The sequence below is a fragment of the Ailuropoda melanoleuca genome, chromosome 1 (genome assembly GCF_002007445.2).
Source record: "Ailuropoda melanoleuca isolate Jingjing chromosome 1, ASM200744v2, whole genome shotgun sequence".
NCBI lineage: Eukaryota > Metazoa > Chordata > Mammalia > Carnivora > Ursidae > Ailuropoda > Ailuropoda melanoleuca.
The window spans coordinates 30,525,468-30,553,209 of record NC_048218.1 but is presented as its reverse complement, the minus strand read 5'-3'; the positions used below and the strand labels follow the sequence as shown (position 1 = coordinate 30,553,209).

At 35.9% G+C, this 27,742-nt stretch overlaps 1 protein-coding gene across 9 annotated transcripts in view; it reads left to right on the top strand.

The window, feature by feature from the left end:
• ROBO1 (roundabout guidance receptor 1) overlaps positions 1 to 27,742 on the top strand; it is a 1,105,499-nt gene that overhangs the window by 679,641 nt on the left and 398,116 nt on the right. The window lies entirely within an intron of this gene.

Sequence of the window (27,742 nt, the reverse complement as noted above, 5' to 3'; positions counted from 1 at the left end):
AGCCAGGAGCATAATGGAAGAATGAGTGGATGAAAGCTTGAGGATACCTAGCTGACACTAAGGCCAAACAGTACCAGGGGTGTGGAAGTTATTTTCATAACTGTATCTTAGGGTTACAAACTAACCATATAGCCAGGAAAGACTCAGGTTTCAGTTATAGCCAGAATTGAAGAGAATGTTTAGAAACAAGGTTATTTCTCTCTATCTAGAGGATTCATCTCAAGACCACATTTTCCTGGCAGTGCCCTGGACCTGATCTTTACTCTGGAGCTTTTGCATAATCTTAACATCATTTGCCATCTTGATAGGCTGAGAATTTTTTAAAGTCCTGGCACCTTTAAAAAAACAAAACAAAACAAAACAGTTTCCCCTTCAATTAACCACTTTCCGTTCACATTTTTAGTATCAGCAGCAAGAAAGAAAGAAAGAAAGAAAAAAAAAACACAACTAATACCTGAACCACTTTTCTCAGAAATCTCCTTACTAAGATCACCCAAAATTTCCAGCTCCAGTTTCCAATCCCACACTTCCCACTTCTCCCTGAGCCCTCACCAGCAGTGTCCTCAAAGTTGAGATGTCTAACAGTCTGTTTAAGGCAAATTAGGTGTTCCCCATCATGCTCCTTGACGTTCTTCTGGCTTCTACCCTTTACCTAACTAGGAGCTCCAAAGCCACTTCCAGATTTTTAATTACTTGTGAGGCTAGCACCCTACTTCTAGGTAGGAAAATCTGTATTAGGGATCTATTGCTTCATGACAAATAGCCTGAAAGCTCATAAGCTTAAACACATATTATCCTTCGGTCTCTCTGAGTGGGAAATCTGGGTACAACTTAGCTGAGTGCCTGGGTGTCAGGGAGGCTGTCACAAGGTTGCACTCAAGGTGTTGACTGAGGCTAAAATCATCTCACCACTTGCGTGTGGGAAGACTGCTTGGCAAGCTCCTTTGTGAGAAAATTGGCTCCTTAGGCCCTCATTCACAGTTGGCCGGAGACGTGAGTCCCATGTTGTAGAGAGCTTCTCCACAGAGCAGCTGACAGGGTCCTGAGATCCAGCTCCGCATCGGGCTCCTCGTTCAGTGGGGAGTCTTCTGGAGATTCTCTCTCTCTCCCTCTGCCCCTCCCTACTGCCTGATCTCTCTCTCCCCCTTCTCTCTCCCAAATAAATGAAGAAATCTTTAAAAATATGTATATAAAGAAAATGCCAACTTTTACTTAACAGTTAGTGAAAATAAGATTTATTTTTTTCCTCATCCAAATTCAGAGGCTTCTTGTATTGAGAATCTCCACACTAGAGAAAGCTTCTGTTTCTATATCAACAGAGAATTATTTGGAGAAATTGAGGAAGTTTGACAAATATTGGCCACACCACAAAGACTAGTTTATGAGGATCAAATACCCACTCTTATATAAAATTGCTGTTTTGTTGATATATTTGTGGAGCACATTCTAGCCCCTCATGAAGAGATTCTCTCTCACAAAATAGCTAAAAGGTTGCAAATTAGGGAGCAAGAAAGCTATTTTCCAACTATAGGATTTTAAGTAATTGTGATTTCTCCATATTTAGCAATTTATATAGTGCTCTTCTTTTCATTGCATTTCAATGCATTTTATTTCTTGAGTTAATGATTTTGATAATTTTAAACTAATGGCAACAGTTCACCAATGTCCCCACATTTTCATTTTCACTCTTTAAAAAAAAGGAACTTTAAGATGCAGTTATTAACTTCTGTTTGCACCAAAGGTTAATATCTTTCACTTTTTGTCTTAATTATAATGATGAAAATTAGGAAAAATTAAAAAAAATCATTTTTATCTTTCCTGGGTTGCTTTATAGTATTTCTTTTTTTTTTTTTTAACTCCTATTTTTTTGATTGTTTGTCTTTTATCCTGGCATCTCTCTGTATACCTTAGCTTTTCTTTCTTTCTTTCTTTCTTTCTTTCTTTCTTTCTTTCTTTCTTCTCTTTTCTTTTCTTTCTCTCTTTCTCTCTTTCTCCATTTCTCTCTTTCTCTTTCTTTCTTTTTCTTTTTTTTTAAGATTTATTTTTTTTATCTGAGAGAGAGAGATGGTGGGGGGTGCGTGGGGAGAGACAGAGGGAGAGGGAGGGAGGAAATCTCAAGCAGACTCCCCGCAGAGGGCAGAGCCCCACATGTGGCTCTGTCTCAGGACCCTGAGATCAGGGCCTGAGCTGAAATCAGGAGTGGGATGCTTAACCAACTGAGCCGCCCAAGCACCCCTCTCTGTGTTTCAAGAATTCAAATCATTTTTTTCCCCATAGCTGCTCGTTTAAAGAACTATCATTTACTGAGAGCCTAATGTGGCATGCTGAATTAGGTGTAGGTAGTAGAAAGTAAAAAATATTTATGTTTCAGAAGGGGTATACAATATACAAATAATTTGTTTCATTTATCAAGTGTTGATCAAATGTTGGTATCCTCACTTTGCATAAAAGGAAACTGACTTAATTATTTTTTCAGACAGCAAACAACTAACTGAGGATTAAATATTGGTCTCTTTCTTCTCTTCCTCCAGATTCCATGCTAACTGCCACAGTTAGGTCTTCAACATCAGAAGATAAAGATACAAAGCCCCTTCCTTCAAATATCTCACTGCACTTTTGTGACACTTATATTATCTTTTTTTTTTTTTTTTTTGCATTATTAGTTGACAAATTACTCCTGACACCAAATTATAAATGTCTTGTGTGGAGGAACCAAACCTGTTTGTATCCCTTAGAATATTGGGCATGTAATATATTCTTTAATAGATGCAATTGTGTTTTCATGAGTTATTAAAGTAAACGAAAGAAGTATTATCCTGACGAAATGGAAATAACATAGTTTCACATGTCTTTCATTTGAATTAATTTACTTAACAGAAATGTGAGAACAAAGATGCAAATTACTTTCTCCACATTAAGCACTAGAAAGTTAAGCATTTTTTTAAAATGTATGCTTTATCTCAAGTATTATTTCTCAAGGGAAGTTTCAATTCAGCCCTGCAAGAATCACATTTGTAGAGCTGTTTTGTAGGTGAATCATTGTGCAGAATCCCACTGCAAAATGTATCCACCCTGGTCTGCTGTGCAAATGTGAGCGGTTTTAAAGAAATCATTCAATTAGAGATAAAAAGCAAACTTTTCCCTAAAAATATTACCTTGCATTTAACTTTGGAATTTGTAACCCTCTGACAAGAGTTCTTTGTTTGCCTGATTTGGCAGTAGGCTGGTTGCTGTATACATTTCTATACTTAACATTTGTTATCAACTTAGTTTGACAGCTTAAATCTAGCATAATGATGTGGAAATATAAACAAATGTTAAATGCACTTTTGCATTCCAACAGGTTTTTCCTCCCAGATCTTACCCTTAAAACTAGTTCTTCACAAGGAATGTAGAATCTGAGAAGAGTTTTGGAAAAAAAAATATATATGATGTCATTTTGTATAGTAGTCCAATTTGACACACTATTTAGGTTACCCTAAGCTTAAACCAACTTAGATATGGATTTTGACCCAAAGTGACCTACTTGGCTTTGCAAAGGATTGTTTCTGTAAACAGATGGATCATTTCCAAAGAGAATTTTTTAAAAATTAAAAATAGTTACTAAGACCCACATATGACTTCTGTGCCTGAGAACAGCAAATTCAAAGAGCATAAAGCATCAAACCATTCGAAAATGGAATTCCATGTTAAATCAGCTTATTACTGTCTTTTTATTTTCTGCGATTTATTTTTGCAATCCCTTAAGATGGATACCCGCAAACCTCCAGTTAGAGGGCTCTTGGAGACATGTGGTGTGTATCTAGTGTGACTTACTGACAGTCTTCTTGAGCATTAGGCAATTGTGTTTATTTGTGGAAAGTGTTACATTAGCATACATTTTTGTATCTCTTTGCATGATGGTCTCAAGAACAGAGAGGAGCTAAAAGATAGGAGTGTAAGAATTACATTTGGCAGCTTTTATATGATGGAGAAAAAAATTAAACGTATGATAAAATACAACTTTATTGTCTGAACTAGCATATTAAGAGAATGGGAAAACCCAGTGGGGAGAAAAATCCAGATTTAGCAGTGAAATGTAGCACCAGGAAGCCGTTACAGTGAATTCAGATTTCATTATGGAATTTATTGCAGTAGCGCTCTTTTGGTGCTTCTAAAATATGGGTTGATTTGTTCATTTTGGGAAGCATCTATCATTTCAATCACATAATAGAAATAAGTCATCATCGGGGCGCCTGGGTGGCACAGCGGTTGAGCGTCTGCCTTCGGCTCAGGGCGTGATCCCGGCGTTATGGGATCGAGCCCCACATCAGGCTCCTCCGCTGGGAGCCTGCTTCTTCCTCTCCCACTCCCCCTGCTTGTGTTCCCTCTCTCACTGTCTGTCTCTATCTCTGTCAGATAAAAATAAAATAAAAAATCTTTAAAAAAAAAAAAAGAAATAAGTCATCATCTTAATTCATATTTGCCTAGAGATGGCCAACTTCACACTTTTCACATATAGAAAGTTTGGATCTTGTAACTCAACTGGTAAAAGAAAATGTGTGCCTGGAACTCTGCAGAATTATTTTTCAGAAATCTCATAAAATCTGCCATTAGATTCAGATCATCAGTGCCCTTGCCTTATTATTACATTTGACTTGTTCTTTCAGAAATTACAAGGTTAAATTATTATTTTCATTTAGGGATCTTAGGAAGTAGAAAGAGTACTTTTCACAGCATATTTGAGTTTAAAAGCAGACTCTGTTCTTAATTAGTTGTGTGCCTATAATCAAAGTATTTACCTTTCTGCACCTCGGTTTCTAAGTCTCAATGCTTCATCTTTAAAGGGATGAAGATACGTTAGATTGTTACAAATATCAAATTGATATGTGTGTGTATAGTATTAGCTGGCATATTTTAGCAACTCAAAATATTTTTGAATAAGTGGATGAATGAATGCGTGTAGGGGGGCAGTGTTCACATAGATAGCTGGATTCTCTGTGTGTATGTGTGTCTGGTACCTAGGTAATAGAAGTACTTAGTAATTGGTAGCGATCATCCTTTTTTTATGATTCTGGGAAATGATATAACAGTGACCTCAAAATGTTTCGAGAGCTCAGTGCTGTGAAGGTTTTCTGCCTTGAGGGTTATAGAACAGAGCCAAAGGGAAGGGGAAATGTCTAAGCTGCAGTCCCATCCTGTCAGAGTTGTTTACTCCTTCTGTCACAGATGTGAATGAAGAACTGAATGTAGCACTTGGCCATTCTTCACTTCCACCAGCACAAGGACTATGAATATGTGACCAAACCTTGGGTCACAATGGGGTTTCACATTTCCAATCCCAGTCGGTGGGCAGCGGCATGTGTAACATGTGCTCATAGAGCACAGGGAGATTGCCAGCACTCAAGTTCCCATTCACAAAAGGTGAAATGTTAAAGGCTGCCTGTGTGGGATGGCTATATGAACCCATCCACAGCAGCTTCTTTTGGAAAAAAGCAGAGCTGTCCTTGCAGAATTAAGCCAAGCTGTACTCTGACATCAGCATCTGGTAGAAGAAGTTTGTAAAAACGAGTGGAAAACCAAGCGTTCTGATTGGCATTCTCATGTCCATGGTTGATGCTGTCTGTTGTTATTCTAGCCTCATTCTACTTTTTGCTTGTATCTTTCGCTCTTTGACTGTCATGGCGTCAGGAGTAGAAGAGAAACTTATTGAAAAATACATTCAATAATTTGATATACACAGATGGGTGAAAATCATCCTCTGGGATATGTAAAAAAATGAATGCTTCTTACAATGTTGAGAGTAATCATTACTTTTAGAGGTTCCTCTTTCAACTTTAAGATATAAGCCATGGCTCACAAATGCTTATGTTGCTAATATTTCGTTGAGGGTGTAGAAGAGAAATCCCAAATCCTTAGGCACATGCAGGTGAACAAGGCATTGTCTTGGTGATTAAAGACTTGACTTTATAAGTGAAAGAAACAGTCGCCCGAGTAACAACCAAAAACAGAGATAAAGAAACAGGAAGATATGACTAGTGCTAGATAATGACCATATAAAGGGATATAGGACATAAAATCCTGACTTCCCCAAGCAGATCTATTCCTTCTAGAGGAGTGGGGATGCTGAAGGAAGAGGGGCATCTAAGCTATTGTCCAGTGCTCAAGAGGAAATTGACAGAAAAGCCATGAGAAATAGACACCTTTCCAGTATGGGATGTGGGTGGTATCTGAGAAGATTTGAGGACCTGGTAGTTCTGTCCAGGCACATGAGAAAGTCAAAAGAAAGAAAGGGTTAAGGAGTGAGCTGGAGTGTGGGGAGCCTTTGGGGCTCTCCTAAAGTGTCTGGAATGTTTCTTGTAAGCAGTTAGAGAGATATCAAAGTTTAAAGGGAAGTATCACATAATTGAATGCTTTATGTTGAGAAAGAGATGACTCTGACTCATGGGATCCGAGCTAGGAATTATAGTTAACCGCTGAAATGGCAAAGTAAAAATTAAAAGCTAGCATAATTTTAGGTTGCTTTATGTCCACATCAAGGAGTATACAGTAACACTCTAATAACAGCAGCCAATAAATATTAAATATATATTATGTCAAGCGAGAGAAGAGTGGAAAAGCTAGGTGATGCGTGTAGTAGTCAAAGACCTGGTGTGTTTATATCGGAAAAGCAAAAATAAAACGAGAGTTGTGCTTTTGCTTCGGAGATAAAGTAATAGACCTTTGGTATTACCTTTTTCATAGATATGCAATTTCATCCTTTTTAGTAAGTAATTCCTTTTAGTTTTAAACTGTGAAAAGTTTACTTTTCATCCTTTCTAGTAAACGATTCTTTTTATTAGCTCTTTCCGGTTATATCTTGCATATTGAAATGGTATCAATAATAGGGAATGTGGTGCTTTAGCACTTGGGGGATGTTAGACTCATGAAATGGTAGGAATAAGAGAAAATTCAGTGATGACTTAACTTTTTTTTGAAATTAAAGCTTACAAAACATATTTTGACCTATTATCTCATTTGATCTGCCCCACTGGGATGAGGTACATCCCCACTCGTGGAGACACCTTGAGAGAAAAGATTTGCTGCCGATAACGGGAAAGATTGAGGAGAATCCTGAGCCCCATTTTGTTTTTAGTTGACATTATCATACTCCCTTTACTCAGAGAGTCTATTTCTTTCTTTTTTTTTTTTTTAAAGATTTTATTTATTTATTCGACAGAGATAGAGACAGCCAGTGAGAGAGGGAACACAAGCAGGGGGAGTGGGAGAGGAAGAAGCAGGCTCATAGCAGAGGAGCCTGATGTGGGGCTCGATCCCATAACGCCGGGATCACGCCCTGAGCCAAAGGCAGATGCTTAACCACTGTGCCACCCAGGCGCCCCCAGGGAGTCTATTTCTAAATGGAAGTCCTTTGTGAGCCTAGATCAGAAAGAAATTTTTATATTTCTGTGGTTGATTACAACTTGTTATTAATATCAAACTACTCAAATTAATATCAGTCATAAAAACAACCATGTAATAATAATGATGGGTATTCATTGGGCATCTACCACATCTCAGCCATTTTCTAGGTATTGAGTATCTTACTTCACCTTTCAGCACTCCTGAAAGGAAGCTATTGTTATCCTCATTCTACAAATGTAGAAACAGAGTGAAGTTTAAAAAACTGCCTCTAGTTACACAGTCCTTAAGTAGATGATCAGATTTTTACACCCATGCCTGTCTTAGTCCAAAGCCATGGCTTTTCCATAGCCCAACTTTTCCTCCGGGGGGAGTAGTACAATACTCCCTAATCTCCTGACCCACAGAGGGCACTGGTTGACAATTCATTTCTAAAATTACATAACACTTCAGTTCCAAGGCTGACTTTCACAGGAAAAATAAAGGGGCTTTTTCTTAGGGGAAGATACATTCCCCAGAAAACAATAGAGATTGAATTTCCAAATAAGAAATAAAAAGAAAGAAAGAAAGCACCTCCGTTGGTATTTACTGTAAGAAGAACAATGATCTCTGTTTTTTGAAACGGGTATTAAAGCTCATTCTCTTTAAACCTTTTCTACCTAAGATTACCAAAATATACAGAACGTGAGGTCAAGGCTCTTTCTGTATATTGGTTCAGAACCATTGTCTAACAAAGTCTTCAATCATCTTTCTTCCCCACTGCAGGACCTTCCCACGCAGCAAACTTGCTGCTCTCCTGGTTGTCTTTCTCTACTTGATATATCTACTAACAGAGGGATGCTTTTCTTCTTCATGAAGGGAAAGGAACAGCCTCTCTGTGGAGGCTGTATTTATTAAGGGCTTAGAGAATACAGGCCATTCTGCTCTTGGTCTGAGTATTTGCTTGTGAGCGTCTGCTTGGCCACAGGAAGTGTTACCATCTGGACCTGAGAGGAAGAAATGTAGGATTTGACCCTGTGATCACATGTGACATTGGGAAGGTCATTAGAATTTAACTTATAATACCAGGTGTGACAATGCTCTCTTTAGGGTTTTTATTTGTTGGTTTTGTTTTTGTTTTTGAGCTCTGCATCTAGTTTTCATATTTTATAGATGACAGTGTTTATTGAATCTTAAAATCCACCTAGGTTTCAGTTTACAGCAGTGAGATGAGATAGAGGAAAGAAAATTGCAAGATCAACAAGTATACAAATAAAAGTTGACCTCACCTTTCGAGTGAGAAATGTACTGAAAACTTATCTGAGAGGTTTATTTCTGTAAAGCAAGGTGTGTCTTCTTGATTTCCAGAGCCACGCTTGCTAATTTGTGCTGATTGTGGAACATAAAGATGACAGTGCAAGGATCAGAGGGTTAACTCTTTGCAAGATTCAAAATCTAGACCAAATCACAGAAAGAAAAGGCTCACAGTTCTCCAATAGCTGTGGGCAGGGCACCACCATCCAAGGGTGCACTGTGTAAGATACCACCACACATAGGTTTACAACTTCCCTGAGTAATTCAGTAAATGTGAGTTTTCCTGGAGAATATGCCAAATGTTTTCTTGTTTCTATTCTGTTGCATAAATCACCGTAAGATAGAGATGTCTCTACTCCACTTAGTTTTAGATGCTCCATGCTTTAAGATTCCAATGTGTGATTTTACCACCTTCAATTATGTTATTACCGATAGCTATAAAATTGTTGAGAGGTATGAAATTTAAGAAAGCACCATCATACAACATTTTTTGGTTCAGAAGAACTTAAATCTCAGCTGTTTTAGCTTTTCAATAAATTCTTTCTTGGGTCATAAGGAAGGGACAATAGAGAGATAATTGAACTTGTATCTACTTTCATTTTTCCAAAAAACAGTGTTTAAAAGAACTATCACTCCTTGTTGAAGAAATAAACATTAAAAGGACAGTTAAGTAGCACAAAGAAACACATTTGTAAAAATGTTTAGTTCCCATTCAGTCAGCTTCCTCAGTTAAAGGCTAAATTCTAACATAAAATGAAAAGTAAAAATGCATACTTTTAATTAACTTTGAATAACTTCACAAACTTGCATGATATCCTTTACCAAAAATTCAAGGTTTTACTGAAGATATTTTTCTTGAGGTTAAATGCATGCGTACACACTTCCTCACACACACAGACATATTAAAAACAGACTCTATTTAGCAGCATAGACGCTAAAGAATTTACTCAGTAAATATAAACCCCTTAGCAATGTATACAAATTCTGTAACAAATTTTATCAATATTTATTTCTTCTGGCATGAAAGAAACATACTTTGTTTGAGTAAACAATGGAATCCTTCCATAATGCTCCTCTTGGGGTTACATGTTAAATCGACAATACCTACATACCCTCCGTGATCCACAAACTGGTCATTTTTAATTAGATGTCGGTTGTATTTATGAGGAGGGATGGTTCAGAGACAAATAAATAGGAAATGGAAGAGAAATTTTATTAAAATCTATGAAATAAAAGCTGAAGAAATTATGCAGTGTTCATACAAACATTCACTGTGTTCTACAAAATGCCTAAAATATTTAAAAGACACAATAAAGGTTAATTAAAATGAATCCTGACAGCATTAACAAATGTTTCAAAAGATATTACAGGAGAAAATAAGTGAAATAGCCAACTATACCCACCCGACTTTATGGCCTGATTGAAACTGAGATACGTTCAATTTCGTAACTTTGTTATGTATTTGTTTTCACTCATCAGATTTAATTTTCATTCCCATGAGAACTAAAAGAAATTTTATATACTCTATAGAGCCATCTTGATGTTTCCTCAGAAACACTTTATCGATTTACAGACACAATTTGCTGCAAGAACCCGAGAATCTGCAACATTCCTCTTGATGTGCTGCTCCGGAATCTAAAATTCAATCCCACAGGCCTTTTTAATCACTGCAAAGTTTTCACCCCTTTTGTGTTCAACTTTTCATATCCAACATACTGTAATGTGAGCCATACCCGAGATTCTGCCCTGGATAATTCAGTAATTCTTAACAGCTGACTTCAACTTAAAATATCAAATTTGAGGCGCACAGAGGCCTTCTTTCCTTTGGGCCATTATAAAACTCCCAGTCAATGTCATTTTTTTTTTCCCCACAAAGGAAGAGTAAAGGAAGCTGATAATTTTGTTATACTTGTATTCTTTAGTAACATCATTATCTGATTAATATTTTAGTCATAAATGCTTTTAAGTTTTGCAGGCTTTTTTTTTTTAATTTGTACAAGGCCATCTACTGTAGAGTTGGGAATATATATATATATATACACACACACACATACATATACATAAATATACATACACACACACACACACCCTTTATATATGCTTACTTTATTCCTGCACATAAAGATTCCTTCTAAAAGCAAAGTATTTCTTTGGGCATGAGGTTTAAAAGATGTTTACACATGAAAGGCAATATACATTCAATGCTGTCTGACATGATGTTAGAATTAAAGCAAGTTTCCATTCAGCTCTTTCTGCTATAGAGAACCCAAAAGCATGGGTTTCAAGTAAAAAGGAGATGAGCAAAATCACATCTGTACGTTTTTTATTCAAGGTAACATTTATCCCCTGAAACTTAAAATATATTGATTGTATAAATGATTATTTATCTTTATGCTTATAATGAAAAGAGAGAAAGAGAAGAGAGAGGGAGAAAAAAAGACTAATAATGTTTCTCATTTTTCATAAACATTTGGAAGGCATTCTCTCAGTAACATGAAGAGGTCAATGTGGATACTACCTGGTTCTAGTTCTTACAAGAAACTCCTGCTAATTTCAATTAATTGGTAACCCAGGTCAAGATTTGCCACGTTTTCTAACTATTATGCTGATATTACAAGCGGAAGAAGGTATTGCCTCATAACTTTAAAAAGGATGTTTTTAAAATACAGAAAAAAATTTCTGAAGAAAAGTAATTACAAATAAACAGTTATCTCTGAAGTACCCGAGAGGCACAAGACCTATGAGGTCCCTTAGTTAAATGCGTCAGTAGCCATGGCAGTTTTGTTTGTACTATTCAAGTTGTTTAACAAAAACTAAATTTCAGGTTACCACTTTTGCAAGTTGAGGAATTCTGAGTCAATAGAATACTATAGCACTGATTTTCTTCTTATCCTTCATAGACATCAGCAATTATTCAGTAAAGCTGACTTTCAATTTTAACATTTTTTCATAGAAATTAACTAAGTAAGTTAGTTCTATCAGAGTAACCAACCTACCCAAGGCTGTTTCTTGTTGGGAGAACCTAGCTTACTCCTTAAAGCACAGCAAAACAAAATAACATTTCTCATAAAAATGCATGAGATAGAGAAATAGAAAAAAGGAACTTCACAGTTGGAAAGAGTTTTAATTATAATGCTTATTTTCTTATTTTTTCAATAAAACAAATATAAACATGTTGTTTTTAAATGTAAATATGTATTTATCACCTTAAAATACTATTGCCATTTTGTTGTATTTCAACCTACCTATAATCGTACTGTTAATATTTTATCTTAATTCTTTTTTTAATTCTAAAAGTAATATGTTCTAAATTTAAATAGTATAAAAATATATACTTTACCAATTACTAATAGTTTTTTTTTTTTAAGATTTTATTCACTCATTTGGTAGAGACATAGAGAACACAGGCTGGCAGAGCAGCAGGAGGAGGGGGAGGGAGAAGCAGGCTCCCCACTGAGCAGGGAGCCTGATGAGGGACTCCATCCCAGGACCCTGGAATCATGACTTGAGCCAAAGGCAGATGCTTCATGGACTGGGCCATCCAGGAGCCCTTCAAATTACTAACAGTTTTTGTCTCCTAGATCATCAATAGCTTGATATATAATACACAGGAATACTGGGAGGAGGGGAAATTTTTTTTTAATTTACATATGGCAGGACATTCATATTGTTATTATTTTTCAATGCATAACTAGCTTTCTTCACTCAACAATGTACAGGGTACCATTCTCCTTTGTTACCTACAAACCCATCTTTTCCAGTTTAATTACATAGCATATAAACTTTTGTTTGCCAATTTTATCCTAAGCAACTCATAGCTTTCCAAGTAACTCATAACTATTATTTTTAATGACTAGTATTCTATTAAATGACACCATCATTTACTTACTTGTCCATTATTTTTTATTAGAAATTTAGCCCTTTTTGGGGCACCTGGCTGGTTCAGTTAGTGGAGCATAAGACTCTTGATCTGGGGTTGTGAGTTCAAGCCCCGTGTTGGGTGTAGAGATTACTTAAAAATAAAATCTTAAAAAAAGAAAAAGAAAGAAAGAAATTTAGTTAGCTGTTTTCTATTTTTCCCCTTTTTCCTGCATTATTTTAATTCATGCTGTCAAGGACATAGACTATTTCCTTAGCGTCCCAGAGTTAGGATTACTGGATCAAAGGTCATGATCCTTTCAAAACCCGGATACAAATGGATTCCCAGCTTTGTTTGCACCCTTAGAGGCTGTGAGAGGTGTCATAAAAAGACCATGCATTTAAAGGTGGGCAGACAAGCCTACAGGCCATTGTGTGAATATGGACAAGTCTCCTGTCTTTCTGCATTTCATTTTCCGATGTTCCTAAATCGTACAATAGAAGCGTGTAAAAAATATATATATATATTTTTAGTGTTTTTACGAGGACTAAATGTTAAAAACTGAACAGTGCATCTTTTTTTTTTTTAATCTCACTTGTGAACTGGAAAGTATAAAATTTATTTTCCATCTTATTGCTGTAATTATATTTTTTAGGATGAAACTTTTTCTCTCAATTTATGGACAACCAAAGACTTAAGTGACTTAAATATTGGACTGAAAATATGTTCTCGGAAAATTGGAGATGTGAATCCATTCTAGAACAGAGGTAGTTAGAGTAAGTTATAAAACATTATTTGCTCCAGAAAAGTTTAAAGGAATTGACAGTTGTTTTGGCAGGCAAGCCATGGGGAAAAATTATCCTCTTGATTCATTATAGATACTGGTTGTGAGGATAAAATGGGAAAGCAGAGCTCATGGAATAAAGCCTGTTTCAAAAAACCATGACCCAAGTTTTATAAATGTTCCAAAGAAATATACTCAGAGAAATGAAAACCAGATTATTTCAACTTATATTGTAGCTGAGAGAAACTATTGAAAATATAAAATAAATCCCAGATTCAAAATCCCAGCCAAAATTCTGAAAAAAACAGTGACAGCTTTGTTTTAAACTTTTAACCCATGTATATTTTAGAACACCAGCACAGTCCCCTTAATAATAAAGTCTGACTCTTCTGCCATGGACAGTAAGGTTACTTTTTAGAAATGTTTCTGAAATAAATGTAATCAAACATTAAAGCAGCGTGCAGCGTGAAAATGAAACCAGGTAAATTCATCAGTCTATGCCTTTTATGTTCCTTGAGGCATTGTCACTCTTATTTTTATTAAAAAATTTACACACCATTATACACTGATGTTAGTTTTTCCTCAGTGAGATGTGAATAACATACAAAGAATGCTTTAGAAGAGAAGGAAATGTGCACATTAAATCACTTGTCTAATTAGTACAGGAGAGCTTTAATATCCAGCTATTCACACCCTTACTAAAAATATGTTGAGAATATTTTTTCAACTAGATAAAAAAATATTTCTTTAAAAAAATAAACTCATACTAGATACATCATAATATCACTATAAAAATATTACACAAATATGCCAACAATTGGTTAGTACATCATATACATCTTGTTGGTAAACCCTAAGAATTCCAAGACATCTATGAGTCTTATAATTCACTTTAAAATAAGGAAATAGAGCAAATTTTTTAGAATCAGTGAGTGTTGAGGGTTATATAAAATAATCACATTATTCAGTTAATACAAAAACTAATTAAAAATAACCAAAATTTAGGGAGTTTTTGAAACATGCTAAGAATTTTCTAGAATTTCTTTTTTTTTTTTTTTAATTTCCTATCACTCTGTCGTACTGTTTCATAGCTGAACTGTGTGTTTATTTTTCATGTTGTTTTCTAAGGCCCCCCCGTATAGTTAAGGGCAGATGGGAAGTTTTTATTTATCATTTTCTAGCCAGCAGAGGGCAACAGAGCATTGTAAACTAAACACCCTCAGCCAATTGAAACAGTTGATGGAGAAGGTATTTTCCTTTATGGACTAAGTTACAAAAATAAAATACAAGACCTACTGTCAACTTCTTCATCAAAATGTGTGTGTGTGTGTGACTTGAATTTTGAATTGTGTTTTTGATAATTTACTATAGCTATAGTGAAGTTACAATCTGAAATTTGTCCAAGGGAACATTCATGAACTAAGAAATATCCTAGTAGAAAATGTTATCCAGTCTTTGAAGGGAATTTCCAACACCACAAATTCCCAATATTCGTAAAGAGGTTTGTACTGGGAGATTCTTCTACCCATTTCATAGTGGCAGGGTATGAAGAGAATCATGCTTGAGCAAAAAGAATGACTTGGGTTATTTCTGTTTTACAAAAAATGGCTTTCCATGCTCATACTAAGCCTCACGTTCTAAGCTCAGTTTATTATATTATTGTTTTAAAATAATTTTGTGATGGACCTAGGAAATCTCAAGGAATGTATGAGGATTATTTATATAACATGCAATATGATGAAAATCTTGACAAAATCTAATTTAAATACAAAGTAATATTTTCTCTCAAGGTTCAGTTGGTTCTGAAGGGTTTTTTTGTACCCCTTACTAGGTATTGGAAGGTTAATTTATTCAATACATATATACCACTATTATATTAGCAGAGAAAATACCTCTGAAACTTCAGCCTTAAATAACTGATTCTTTGATTCTAGAAGCTACTGCTTTCTTCCCTGAAGTCTCACCTACTCACAAATAAATAAGCATTAGAAAGCTCATTTCATGACATGGAAATATAGACATTGAGAATTTTATTTTCATTTTCTTGGCTTTGTGCCCTCTGTGAGTCAGCTTGTACATTTCTGAACTTGTAATGAAATACTGTTCTGAACAGGTTTTATCATTTTGTCACAGAATAAAATAGAAAATTATACATCTTTTAAATTCCAAATTTCTAATTTAGCACATTTAGTTCTTGATTGCTTTAAAAATCACATTTACTGATTTTCATAGCATTTAAGAGGGGATATACTTTGAGAATATTACATTAATAACCTCTCAGCAACATAGGACCGTTGCATTTCAGATATACCATGAAAAGTTTAATTTTAGCATATACCCAGTTGGGGTATTCAAAAATAAATCATCACTAATGTTCCATTGTTTAAGAATATTGGTTCTCAAATACTATATTAATTTCAAATTCCCTTGATAAAGCCAAATTTGAGTTATTTTAAAACTTACTCTGTATAGATGCCTTTTAAGCTGTATTTATGGCTTTCTGAACACTTTTTTTAGCAACAACCCTTTTACACTTTGCCTAATTATTAAAAAAAAGAAAAAAAATTTATTAAAAAATACTTTAAAAATTAAAAAAAAATGAATGTTTGTGGTCTTCTACTAACTGTAAACTTAATCCTGAGGTTCCCAGGATAGTAGTCTTTTTTTCACAGTGCATCATAACAATAATAAAGAATTGATATGTAACCTTTGCCTACTATTCCAAGCGCTATGCTAAGCACTTTATGCATATTATCTGTTTCAATCCTCACAACCCTCCTATAGGGTAAGAACCATTATTCTTTTTACTTAATATAAAAGACAACAGGTCTTAGAGGTATTAAGAAACATGTCCAAGGTCACCCAGCTAGTCAGTGACAGAGATCTCTTTATGTATTTTAGAGACAAATATTGTGCCTCATCATCATCCTAAGTATGCACCGAGCTATCATTTTACCTGCTCCAAAGAGCAAAGTTTAAATAAACACTAAATACTCTCAACTTTGAATTTTCCTTGGACATGCCCTTATCTTGTAGTTCACTGGAAGATGAGTAGTCTAAATGTTATGGGCTTTTCTTCTTACCAAAGAAATATAAATAAAAGTATATTTATATGCTTTGAAACATAATAGATATGTTTACCATATGCTCACTGAACATTTACTATATGCTCAAAGTCATGTCCACACAAAAGCAAAATTTTAGTGGTACTCTGCATCATGTCAAGTTTGATAGCAGTTAGGAATTATTACCATAACAGTTTTCTGATCCCTCTCAATAGCACATATCTGGTGAAGTCCACACCAATTCAACTTTACAGTGTGCCTTACTTTCACATATCATCTTTCTTACACCATTCAGTATACACAGAAGTAACATATTATTGAATAAATATGCCTCTTTAAACAGGTGAGATTGCAATTTATCAGAAAACTGTAATTAAATTGTCTATTTTAAGGTATATAAGCATTTAATAATGCTCTGGCTACGTTTGCACTGAATTTTACGTTATTTACAATATTTTCCTTTACAGTTGGTACACAGCATAGCTTGCCTGATAACGTTAGAACCTAACTTACCCCATCTATAAGACACATGTGTCCTATTTTATTTAGCCTTGTAAGAAAAAAAAATCCCCTCCAAATGTATTGCAGTTAGGGGCACCTGGGTAGCTCAGTCAGTTAAGCGTCTGCCTTTGTCTCAGGTCATGATCCCAGAGTCCTGGGATCAAGCCCCATATAGCATAGGGCTCCCTGCTCCACAGGGAGCCTGCTTTTCCCTCTCCCTCTGCCCGCCATTCCCCCTGCTTGTGCTCTCTCTCTGTGTCAAATAAATAAATAAAATCTTTTTAAAAATGTATTGAAGCTAGACTGGAACAGTGTTTATCAATCTTGATACTACTGACATATTGGCCCAGATTGTTCTTTGTTGGGGGTGAAGGACTTTCCTATATAACGTAAGCTGTTTAGTAGATCCCTTGCCTCTATATACTAGGTGCCAGTATGGCTTTTTTCCCTTCTCCACCTAGTGTGACAACCACAAATGTTTCCAGACATTGTCAGATACTCTCTGGGCTGGGGAGGAGGGGGAAAGAAATGAGACCACCTCCCCTGTTGGGAACACTGAAAGAGTAAACCTTCTAGTAATTGTCCATTTCCATGCGAATTGTATAGTTAGATTTACTGCAAAAGGCATGAATTCCCAGATACCTGCATTTAGACTTCCTTCTTATTCTTCCTCTGAGTCTAGCTAAGTATTTTTCAAAACCTAGTATATTATACAGAAGTGTAAGTACAAAGTCATGTTCAACAAACTTTGATAAGAGCTGAAATGCTATCGGTGAACAACCCAGAAGTCCTTACTGCCACTGTGGAGTTGAGCTGACTTATAGAGGAGGCGGGCTTAAAAGACCTATTTCCACAGCAATTATTTGTGATCGGCGCTATGAAGAAATGTCAAAATTTTTATAAGCACTTTACAGAGACAGCTGACCTATTGGGGAAGGTGGGGAATGGCAGGTCTGGGAAATCTTCTCTGGGGAAGAGACTTTCATCTGACTTAAAGAATGAGGAGTTACCAAGGGGAAGTCTAAGCTAAAAGGTAAGACCTCCAGACTGTGTTCTGGTCCCTTAATCACATAGTTTTCACCTGGCAAACACCTTTAATGATGTTCTAGGATGTATAAATATGTTGAAGAAATGTCTCTATGTTCATGATCGCCTTTTCAAGTATTCTTATTGTTGTGAAATAGTAATGGGAGCAAGATCAGAAAAAGCTAGAGTAGTGGTTTAATCTGGTTTATTAATTAGATTTTGCCAAGTGTTCTGTCCATTGCTCTATGAGTTACACAGAATTGATAAAAATTCACAATTATTTCACACAGATAGATTTGCCATAGAAGGATCTAATATTTAAAAAGTGAGACAATTGGGGTGCCTAAATGCCTCAGTCAATTAAGCAGCCAACTCTTGATTTCAGCTCAGGTCATGATCTCAGGGTCCTGAGATAGAGGCCCGCATTAGGTTCCACTGTGGGCATAGAGCCTGCATAAAGATTCTCTCTCTCGCTTTCCCTCTGCCCCCACCCCCACCTCCATGTTGTATGCACTCTCACTCTCCCTCTCTCCAAAAATAAATAAATAATGATAAAATTACTACCCTCAAGAAATAATGGCACTTTATCTTCAAATAGTAAGGCATCCAATATGAGAATTGGTGCCTTTTCTCTAATTATTCTAATTTTATGGTTCATATTTCACCAGGGAAGGGAAGATGGTTATATTTTTCAAACTCCAATCCACAATGAGCCACATGTGGAATTCACAGGAAAATGAATAAATAGGTGACCAAAATATTAACCAAAATGTTAACCAAAATAATATGATTTGGATAAACTAGGCTGCACATAATCCACCTTGTTCGATCCTATCTAGACTAGTGTATTTACGTATGGTCACATCACGGTCACTGTCAGTAATTATGATAGCCAGATGCTAAACAATATACACTCCTAGCTGGAAAGAGCAGTTAGCAAAATAATGAATAGTCTTTAAGTTTACACTTTTTCTCAAAGGTAATTGTTATGTCTTGATTTATTGCCCTTGCTAAAAGAAAAAATGTTTACTTTCTGGTGTGAAATACAAAACCTGTGAAATCAAGCGTACTTGTGAAACACAAACACTTTCGATTATTAATCAGTTGTAATAAAAACAAAAGGCACTCCTTGAACAAACAAATAATAGTCCTATTGGGAAAAAGTGAAAATTTTAGGTGGTAAGTATTGTCTAATAGTTCTTTATTGTTTGTGATCTTTAACTCTTATATATATTGGATCTAAGACCATTTGAACAAACTGCATAGAACTCCAAACAATGAGCCACTAAAATTGTGAGAAGTATGTATTGCTTCAGTAGAATATCTGTGATTAAAATGAAATGCATTAACAATTTAACTAGCAAGACAATATCCTAATATGATTTTTTTTAAGAGTCAGATTCTATACAGCTTAGTGGCAATTAGAAATAACGTAAATATCTAACCATCGGAGATTAGCTACATGTATTTTTGTACCATTCACGTGATGGAATTCTATTTTGCCCTCTTAATGATGGTGTTAAAGAATATTTTATGACATGGAAAAAAATTGTTATGACATATTGTTGAGTGAAAATGTAGGTTACATAGCAGTTTTTAGAATATTATTCCATATTGTAAGAAGAAAAGTCTACATGCAGAATAAAAAAAAAAAAGACAATGCAATAAAATGTTGATAGCGTATGTGATGATATTTGAGTGAATTATTGCAAATTTGGGTTTTTGGGGGGTATTTTCCAAATCATCTAAAAACATTTTATTCCCATATTTTGAAGAAAGTTAAAAGAAATCTCATTAGAATCAATTAATATCTGAATATGCAGATGTAAACCATGTTACTTTTAGTATGTAATCTAAGAATATTTGTGGTAAAACATGCTAAATTCATAAAATATTTTTTTACTTTGTAGTTGAAGCATTGAAAGTAAAAATTAATGTTTAGAAATCTTTGAATAATTTTTATAAGATGTTTTGTTGGTAAGGTTGTTTTACTGACTTCAGCAAACATCTGTTTTGTTTCAAAGATACTGATATGATACATAAATGCAACAAGATACATACTGTACCAGTGAAATTCTACCTGCTAGGTGTAATAAAGCAGCTTTTAAGTAGGATATAGTGATAGGAAATTGAGAAGATGCGATTAGATCAAATCAACAAAGACCTTTAGTTAGAATAATGGAATTGGATGATTTTGTTGGAATGTGGCCAGGGCACTAGAGAGGAGGTGATTAAACTCTTGGGAAAATATATAATTATCCTTGTTGTTAAGACAGTAGGTTTACATTTCATGTCAATTTCAACAGCAGATTGTTTCTCAATGACAGTTGTGGGATATGGATTCAGTATTTATCCACAAGAGTGAGCACCTCCAGATTTAGAATCCTGGGCCTCAGTCACACCAGGCAGCTATTAAATCCCAAAGCCCCTATTTAGCTTTCCAAATGAGAAGTCATTTTTCCATAAACCATAAGAGAGAAATATATTAATAGGCTGTAAAATAAATAACATAAAGCTTTCCAAATGATGTATAATACTACAATTTAATTAATTCCTTATTATTAATGTTATTAGTAGTAGTATTATTTATGATAAACTTGGATACTTTTTTTCTTCTGGTTAGTATAACATTAAATTTGTAGGCCTACTTTTAATTTACTGACCTGGAAAATAACCTCTAAGTAGGAAACTCTAATAGAATTTCAAGGTGTTTTTCAAATCAACATAATACTTCATTAATGAACTGATTAAAATAACTGTTAGAACCTAGGTAAAACATTATTCAGAATAAACAAAGCAGCAGGTGGGGCTAAACATAATAAATGTACAAAATGAGACAAATCCCAACATATGTACCTCAATCTTCTAAATATTTCTTGAAATGATTTTTTAAAAGCAATGAAAAACCAAAAAACTTTAAACAGTTTTGTAAAACACATCTGCAGAATTAAATATAATGTAAATTACTTACAAAATAGTCAGTTTGTGTTCAAATTGTAGGCCTATAGAGTGTTTCATTCAGCTGTGCAGCTGTTAACTATGATCCCAATTTAAGAGAATTTTAATTCATGATTAGTATAGTATATGCTTTGTACCAGATATGTCTGGAAATAAGAATCAAAAGATAGCAAAATTCTATGATAAGTTATAAACATATATTCATCTTTATGTTTTTCAATATACTTTGAAGTTCTTAAGAAACTTGTACTATATATTTTTCTGTGCCTTCTCATCAGAGTTAAGAGAAACAAAAAACCCATTTGAACATTTTGTACATAAAATTGAAAAGATTTAAACATCTAAATTCCATATAGAAGTAGAACTACAGATGCATATATTTCAGAGTCACTTTCTTGTACTTATTCCCAAAATGAAAGTAGATCTCTAAACAAACAAAACAAAACTTACACATTGATACCTTTCTCCAGCTAGAACCAAATCTGTAAGAACAACAAAGCTGTAATAACAGCTTCTATTTGCACCTCATAACCTGGTGTAGAGATAAATTCAAGTAGCCAAGGTTCAAATATGTGTTCGGCCTCATCTTAGCTGAACATCCTCCACCCCCTCATGTATAAAATAGGACAATAATGGTAACTGATCAAATAATGTATTTCTGAGGATTAGGAGTATGTAAATGAGTTAGAATATATAAAATGCTTAGAATAGTAACTCTAGCATATAATGCAATACAAATGTTGGTTGTTATTAGTTTATGCTATTAGGAGCTGAAGATTTTTTTTTTTTAAAGCCGTGGTTCCTACATGCCTGAAGATAAGTCAGAAATATGCAAACTTCACTATATCATATAGAATAATATCATATGTATTCTACTGTATCACATCTACTGATGAAAGTATTCTAAAGGTAGAGAATCTTGTCCAAGAATTTCTAATTAACTTGTTCCAGTGGAAAGAAATCTCTAGTGATTTATTAAATTTATTTATTGGGGGGGGGGCAGAGGGAAAGAGTGTTAAGCAGACTTTGTGCTGAGCACAGAGCCCGACTCCAAGATCAGGGCCCTGAGGTCACAACCTGAGCCAAAACCGAAGATATGCCATTTAACCGACTGTGCTACCCAGGATCCCCTCTAGTAACTTAGAGGACTGGGTTCTGGTTTTTAATAAAGTACAACTAAAGGAATATCCTGGGGAAACTCAGTTTCTTTAGACTTCAGGTTTCTCAGTTATGATAAGTTAATGATTGAATAAATAATGGGACTATATATTAGAGAAAATATACTTTAGAACTACAGAAATAGGTTCTTTAAAGAAGCATTTTCCCAAAAGATATATTAACCATGAAAAATGACCCATTCATTCATTTATTCATTCATTCAACCAACATTTGAGTGCCTATGAGGTGCCCGGCTCTGTTGATGCTGGAAATATACAAGTGACTGAAAGTCAAGAATTCCTGACTCTGGGGTGCCTGGGTGGCTCAGTTGTTTAAGTAACTGCCTTCAGCTCAGGTCATGATCCCAGGGTCTTGGGATCGAGTCCCACATCCGGCTCCCCCTGCTCTGCTGGGAGCCTGCTTCTCCCTCTCCCTCTGCTTGCCACTCCCCCTGCTTGTGCGCTCTCTCTCTCTCTCTGTCAAATAACTAAATAAAATCTTAAAAAAAAAGAAAATAATTCCTGACTTCATATCTTTTTTAAGAGGAATGAAACAGTTAAAATAAGTAAAGAAATATGTAATATCCTAGATATGGTAAATGCTCTGGTGAGAAAACCAGAACAAAACAAAAATAAAGTATGAAATGGGTATGAAAGTATTGTATAAAGGTGTAATTTTATAACTGGTGGTCAGAAAAAGACCCTCCGATAAGGTTTGATTTTATTAAAACCTGAGATTTTTGTAGATTTATAGAAGCGAGAACTCGGGCGCCTGGGTGGCTCAGTCGTTAAGCGTCTGCCTTTGGCTCAGGGCGTGATCCCGGCATTCTGGGATCGAGCCCCGCCAGGCTTCTTTGTTGGGAGCCTAATTCCTCCTCTGCCAGTCCCCCTACTTGTGTTTCCTCTCTCGCTGGCCGTTTCTCTCTGTCAAATAAATAAATAAAATCTTAAAAAAAAAAAAAAAAAAAAAAAAAAGAAGTGAGAACTCAATCCAGAGGAAGAACAAAATCATTCGGGGCAGGTGGTTGCCTGGAAACACTCTAGAATAGCACAGAGGTCCTTGCCACAAAGCAAAGTGAGCACTGACAAGTAAATGGGGAAAAAGATGCTGGCAGGGAAGAGTGAGCTCTCCCAGTGAGATGGGAAACCACTGTAGGTTTTCAGGTGGAGCAGAGACAGGGTCTGACTCAGGTTTCAACAGGATCCCCCTGGCTGCTCTTTATAGTGTAGCCTAGAAGTGCAGTTACTTCCATTTACAGCCTTTCTCAGTAAGGAATACTGTGTTGCCCATTTCAAGACAAATACATTTTCCCCACATAAGTAACATTAGCAATTTAGCCAGGGAGAGCTGAAGATCTTAACCTTCAGGTGGGGAGCATTGGAGATACTACTAAGTTATAGTGTGGGGTAGAGGGGCAATGTGTATGAAAAAGACAAGGCTTCTCCGGGTGCTCTTCCCTTGGGGACTCACATGTTCATTTGCATATTAAAGGCTTTGAGAAATCCTTAAAAGTGTCGACTTCAAAGTCTCCCAAGCCTATCCTACCATGAAGCCTATCCTATCCCCCCCCCCAACACAAACAATGCCCCGCCATGTGCTTTGGTTCAAAAAAAGCTGGGTTTAAATATAAGATCCATGTCTCCCAGACCCCTGAACCTTCAGTTAATGATTTACTCTCTCAACCTCATCTCTAAGTGAGGGTAATAATACCACCTCACATAGTCACGGTGAGAATTAGATCAAGATAATGTCTGTAAAGGGCCCAAAATGTTGCCCTCAATCAATGTTACCTCCCAGCGTCCTCTCCTTCATCTTCAAAAACAAATTGTTTACGTTGGAGGAGTAAATTCTAGTGAGATGTGCATCACTAATAGTTAAGGCCCCAGGTTCTACAAAAAGGACTTAGCAATATAGCACCTAGGTTTGGAACATCTCCAATGTCCCCAGGATCCTGAGATGCTAAAAGGCAAGCACATTTACGGTTATTCCACAGAAGCTTGCGTGCATCATAGTTGAGATTTTTAATGAGTTTTAGAGACAGTGAGACTAATGGAGTTCTATCCCACTCTTTCCTGTAGTGAAGAAATTGGCCCAGGTGACAGTGCCTTAAGTCTTTAAGTAAGTGAAGACAGATCACCCAGGAAGTCTCTTCTCCCTATGGTTCCCGGTTTGGGGCCCATAATTACACATTCTAAAAGGCAGAGAAGCAAACAAACAAAAGTAATGCTGTTAAAATGTGCCCCATGTACACTAAAAAGAAAGCATCATGGTAAACTTGATTCTTTCTTGAAAAACGTTGCACATATTTTAAAAACCCTACCTACCATTCTTTTCTTTCATTTTTTTAAAGTACTCTAACACTTAATTATTTCTCTCTTCCTTGAACTGCCATTGCATGTTAAATCTGTACCCCACTGCATGTGATTTATTACATGTGACTTGATGCTATCACATATGGCAGCTAGAATCTGTAAGCAATACTGTATTTTTTAAAGAAAAAATAAGTTTCCCCCAAAGTAACAACCAGATGCAGTTTAGTGAGGAAAACTGAAGTTCTTAATTGTTAGGGATGGAGGATTAGAGAGACTGCTGCACGAGCAGCATGGCATAGAGTGAGCAATGTTTACTAAAGAGACATGGCTTCTCAAAACAGTCGATGTTTCTGACAGATGTGCTTAATCTCCCTTTATTAGCGTTACTTTAGGTCACTTTATTGAATGAGACTTCTCTCTCTCTCTCTTTTTTTTAAAGTAGATGCCACACCCAGTGTGGAGCCCAGTGCTGGGCTTGAACTCATGACCTTGAGATCAAGACCTGAGCTGATATCAAGAGTCTGTAGCTTAACCACCTAAGCCACCCACGCACCTCTGAGTGGAACTTCTCTTAAGTATCCAGACTTAGAAAATATATTCAGATATGAAATTACTCAAGTATTCAACCTAGTTCATTAAGTTAGATACCAAAGATTTCACAAATAAGTCAGCAGTTTCATGTGAAAATTGCTAAGCTAGCTGTTGGACCTTGAGAGATAGTATCTTGGAATACGCAGCACAGCCTTTGTGTGTACTGTATGTATTACGCTGCCTTCCACCAGATCTTCTGGAACTTTCCACAGTATCCCAGGCCGTGGCCTGATCTGATTTTAAGGCTTCTTCCTAAGAGGTGAAGAGAGAGCAATGTTCTGGTTTGTAGTTTCCTTAGGAACTCTACTCCGCTCCTCCTGATCTGGGTAAGTGATATCTGGAATCTCTGGAGGGACTCTGGGAGTTTTGTTATTTCCTGAATTCCTGTAACTACCCCCATGAAAGATAAAATCAGATCAGACCAACCTAAGAGATATCACAGCTCCAGAATCTTTACTGTCAACAGAGCCCCATTCACATAACTATTTGAGTGTATTATTTTTGGATTTCCTCAAAATTCTCAAAGAGACGTTTTAGGGATCCTGAATTTCATAAGCTCCAAATGAGATCAGAATTTTCTAAATGGAACTTTAGAATTTGTGACTTATTCAGATCATAGTGATCAGAATAGTTTCTGAGGGCAAATTAGGACATGTTCTCCTTCCCTTGTTCTTTGTCAGAGTTTGATTGCACATGGCAGAGTCGCCGGCAGAACTGACATAGGTAGAGGTCCTACCCATGCGTACACACTCACACTTGCACAGATAGTCATACAGACACACTCAATGTTTTATGCATTCTACTAGTAATTAAATCTCCAGGAGCAGAAGTGGAAAGGTGACAAGTTGCTATGATTCATCCATCTCCAGGAATGACTGAACTATCATTTAACCCTAATGACACATTGTTTCTACTTCTTCTGATGGGAGCTTGTGCAGCTGGCTCCCAGGGCCTGGTGATTGAGTTTCCATTTGCGTCTTGTCACTATAGAGCCTTTTACTGGTTCTTGCACATAGATGACCTTTATAAAGTGTTTGTTTGCATGGGTAAGAGTAAGTAAGTGAGTGGAAGGAAGGTATTGCAAAAGTTCTCAGGAACATCGAGTTTCACTTGTTACAGATCCCTAATACTTTCTGACTACAAATTCTTGTCTTCAGATGCCACCTTTACTGATATAATTGACAGAAAAGTACACTTTGCATGAGACAAGGGAAGAAGAAAGGGCCAGCATATGAGTTGGTGATGATGGTCCTCATCAGGGGCTGGTCAAAGTTAACTCCTTGAGGATTCTTTTTTTTTTTTTTTTTTAATTTATTTATGTGACAGAGAGAGAGACAGCCAGCGAGAGAGGGAACACAAGCAGGGGGAGTGGGAGAGGAAGAAGCAGGCTCATAGAGGAAGAGCCTGAGGTGGGGTTCGATCCCACAACGCCGGGATCACGCCCTGAGCCGAAGGCAGACGCTTAACCGCTGTGCCACCCAGGCGCCCCTCCTTGAGGATTCTTACTGCTAACTCCTAGGTAATATAATCTCTAAGGAGAAGATAGAGGAGATGGAGCGGGCAGGGGGTTGTTGTTAACTGAGGTTGAAAAATAAAAGGATTGGATTAAAAGTATTCATATAGTTTCCATTCAGTGATAATGAGATCAATAAAGGAGATCTTGAGAAATTTTAGCAAACTTCTAGAGACCAGGAGATCCACTTTAGAAAACAATGCAGTAGGGATTCTCATACATATTTCAGTTTATATTTAAAAGTATGTACTTTTTACTAAGTGAATGTTCTAAATTTTTATTTAAAATGCACTCAGATGAAATGAGGATTTGAAGGATTTTTTCCTCTCACTTTCTCAAGTACCACGCTTTACCTTTTATATTTTCTGTTAGTGGGTAAGCTTATCTTACAAGCACGTTTTACCCCAAGAAGGAAAAAAATATATTCTAAGTTTCTCACTAAATATCCTTTCACAAAGACAAAATCAATGTATGTTTTCTAGCAGTTACTGCACATTCTTGTTTTTATTGCTGGAAAGATTTTGGTTGGAGTCTTTGAATTCTTATCTCTAGCCTGTTTACTGAATTTTCAGTCAGCTTTTCCAGGATTAAACTATCTTTCACTTTCAGAGATAGGGCTATTAACCAGTTTCTTTCTACAAAATGCTGCTCCATGGTCATTGGTTGTACCAACAACCACCTAAATGAATATATGATTTGCTTTTAAAATTTTGTCTTTTGTTAGGTAATGCATGTGCTCACTTAAAATAGAAAATTCTAACTGCATAAAAAACAAAAACAAAAACAAACTAGTGTGCATTTCTCCTCTCCAGGGACAACTACTGAAAGCAGGGCTGGTACATTCAGATAGATACCAAAGAATAATTTTGAAGTTATTGTACATAATTTTGTGGGTCATAATCAATTTGAAAGAAGAGTAGTTCTAAACACCCTAATCCTAACCCTAACCCACCATTTATGGGGCACTCACCATGTCTCAGGTGTTTTATGCACACAGTGTCTTACTTAATAGGAAAAAAAAAAAACACACCAGTGATTGAATGCAAGATTGCTCCTCAGATATGCCAGGTTTAGTTTGCTTTGGGTGTGGTTTATTAATATTTGTTAATATCTCAAGCATCTCTATTTTTGAGAAGAGAAAACTGAGATTTGGCATAATAACAAAGAGTAACTGGTAGGTTGGGGTTTCAGGGAGGGTGTAAGGGCCAGGCCCTCTGATTTAGAAAATGCTGAATGATGGCTTCTCTTATACAAACTTTGGGATAGTCAGGGTTTTGTTTTTTGTTTTTTTTTTCATTTGTC